Source organism: Arachis ipaensis, chromosome B03 (assembly GCF_000816755.2).
Source record: "Arachis ipaensis cultivar K30076 chromosome B03, Araip1.1, whole genome shotgun sequence".
Taxonomy (NCBI): domain Eukaryota; kingdom Viridiplantae; phylum Streptophyta; class Magnoliopsida; order Fabales; family Fabaceae; genus Arachis; species Arachis ipaensis.
Window position 1 is genome coordinate 30989603 of NC_029787.2, and position 3603 is coordinate 30993205.

Here is a 3603-nt window from a genome sequence, read left to right on the forward strand (position 1 = left end):
TAAAATAAAATTGTATATATTAATAAATGTAAAATAAAATTGTATATATTTAATAATTTAAATAAAAAAAATCCCGAAACAAACTAAGCGTTAAGTGAGAAACATTGAAACAATAAAATAGAGAATATATGAATAGTTGAATACATCAGACGATATCGATATTTCAAAATAAATAATAATATGAATACAATTATGCTTTGGACTAGTTCATCTTTTACCATTTTTAATTTTTTTTCTCTGTTTGGCACAATATTACCATAGGAATTTAAAATGAAAAATTCAGAGAATTTTTTCCTCTTACTGAACAACATCTTCCCTAACTATTAGACAAAATGAACATCTTATTCCTCTTCTTGAATATACCGAAAAAGATTTATTTAAATAAAAAAGGTACATTTGTCAGTTTAAATTTTGATAAGGAATTCAAGTGAAATAAAAAAAAAAATGATTAGAGACAATATTGTCAGACATAAAAATTGTTAAAATATAAAAGAAATTTGAAGTTTACTCGAACAAAACATATAAATTAATTAAATATCAAGTCTGAAGCAATATATACCTAAAAGCAGAAGGGCAACTAAGAACATGTTTGTGAAAGTTAACTTGACCATCTTTCCCGCAAGCAGAGAGGATCAATAAACTCAGCCTTGATATATATATATATATATATAACTGTGATGCGGTATATATCGAATGGTGCGTATATATATAGATGTATTCAAAGTGTAACTCAAAATTGTGTGCTCAGTTGCTAAATAATATTACCCTCTTATATTTTTCTTTAAAAAAATATAAATTCGATTATTACTAATAATTATATTTTGTCTATTTGCCAACTCGCTTTGAAGGGAAAATATTTAAGAGTTTGAATTGCCAATAAATTAGTGTATCATATTTCAAATTATTAACTATATATACATCTGCCGTGAAATCGCATATCATATTTTATTCAATTGTTCTATTGTTAAGAGAATAATTAAAATCAAATTAGATCAATTAGTATCATTTGTATTTATATAGCGTATCTGTATATTAATTGTAGGATTTTATATTTTTATTACTTTAATTCTTCTAACAGCTATATATACTTTTTGTACATTGTACTTTTTCTCAGATTGAATAATACACAAAACATCTTCTTTAGATTGCTCTCTTGTTTCTAACATGGTATCAAGAGTTTAGGTTATTTTTTTTTTCCAGTAACAATTGGTTTCTAACTCTTTTATTTTGTCTCCTCCGACGACATTACTTTGTCCTCAATTTTCGACTCCTTTCGGACACCTTGGTTCGTCACCGCCACCACTATCGCCTTCTCCTCGTCGTAACGTATCCAACGCCACTGGAATCACCGTCGGACTCCGCCCGACGTGCCACCACGCGCCGCTTGAAGTTGCTAACGTGGTAGGCATTGGGGCCCTCCCTAAAGTTTTTTGGTGAGCTCTTTCTGATTTTGCCATCCATTTTCTCATTTTCTGTCCCGAATTTGCAGTTTCTTCTCTTTTTCGCCTTTGTTTCTCCTGCTCCTGTTGTCCTGCCTCCTTCCTCCACTCATTCTTCTAGGATAACAAATCCACCTCCTCATCTTTTTAATTATCACTGTTTTTCTACTATTCTTCATCATCATGAACCTCAGTCATTCCGAAAAGCCTCTACCAATCCAAATTGGCAGCAAGCAATGCAGGAAGAAATTCAGCCACTTGAAAAAGCATACACTTGGAATTTGGTTGATCCTCCTTCTGATAAAGAAATTGTGGGTAGTAGATAGGTATACAAGATCAAGACTCACTCTGATAGTTCTATTGATCATTATAAGGCACAATTGGTTGCTCAAGGTTGTACACAAGAGTATGGTATTGATTATGAAGAGACTTTTGCTCCTGTCACTCGTCTTACATCTGTTCGAGCTCTCCATGCCATTGCTGCAGTTAAAACATAGTCTCTCAGTCAGATGGATGTGAAGAATGCATTTCTTAACAGGAGTTTGAAAAAGAAAGTCTATACGAAACCACCTCCGGGATAACCTTGTCCTTCTAGTAAAGTCTGTCTCCTTCGCAAGGCACTTTATGGACTTAAACAAGCTCCTCGTGAATGGTTTGACAAGTTCAGCACTACCATATGTAATCTTGGTTTCACTTGTAGCCCTCATGAGAATGCTCTCTTCATTCGTAAAAGCGAACGTGGAGTTGTTCTTCTACTTTTGTATGTAGATGACATGATCATTACTGGAGATGATGTTGATGGTATCTCTGATCTCAAGGCGTCCCTTCACCGTACTTTTGAGATGAAAGATCTTGGTTCTCTCAGCTATTTTCTTGGTCTAGAAGTCATATCCACCGATGATGGCATCTATCTCTCTCAAGCTAAATATGCTTCAGATCTTCTTGCTCGAGCTGGAATTACAGATAGTCGTACTGAGTCTACTCCTCTTGAGTCTAATGTTCGATTTACTCCTGTGGATGGCACTGTTTTTGGATAATCCTACTCTTTATCAACAGCTAGTTAGAAGACTCGTCTACTTAATTGTCACCCGACCAGACATCACCTATCCAGTTCATGTTCTTAGCCAGTTCTTGTCAGCTCCTCGTACTACTCACTATGCGGTAGTTCTTCGCATTCTTCACTACATCAAAGGCACCCTATTCCATGGTCTTTATTTTTCTGCCCATTCATCTTTATCCCTTCAGGCATACTCTGATGCTGATTGGGCTAGTGATCCCACTGATCGTCGTTTCACTACTGGTTATTGTTTGTTTCTTGGCGACTCTCTCATTTTTTGGCGAGCTAAGAAGCAAACATTCACTGCTCGATCAAGCACAGAAGCTGAATATTGTGCTCTTGCTGACACCACTACTGAATTTATCTCGATTTGTTGGCTTCTCGAAGACTTAGGTGCTCCTCAGTCATCCCCAACTGATGTTTTATTGTGACAACTGCAATGCTATTCAAATTGTCCACAATGATGTGTTTCATGAACGCACCAAACACATTGAGATTGATTGTCACTTTGTTCGGCAATGTATCCTTATTGATGTTGTTCGTCTCATCGCTGTTGGAACATTGGATCAGACTGTTGATATCTTTACGAAGGCTCATCATCCGACTCGTTTCCAGACTCTGTTATCCAAACTCAAGATGGTATCCTTAGCTCCCACTTGAGCTTAAGGGGGGATGTTAAAAAAATAATTAGAATCAAATTAGATCAATTAGTATTATTTGTATTTATATAACATATCTGTATATCAATTGTAGGATTCTATACTTTTATTACTTTGATTCTTCTAGCAGCTATATATACCTCTTGTATATTGTATTTTTTCTCAAACGGAATAATATACAAAATACCTTCTTTAGATTGCTCTATTGTTTCTAACACGTATAATTATTCAACTAATCAATTGCTCATATAATTATTTTATTAAGAATTTTTTTACAAATTATTCCAATTAAAGCATTAATTCACTCTAGTTAACTTCAGCAGTTCCGATTGTAGTAATTATATTTTATTCTTCAAGTTTTATTTCATAAATAAAAAATACAATATTACATCATCATTCTGTTATTATTATTATATCATTATATTATCATTGTCATTGTCATTATCTT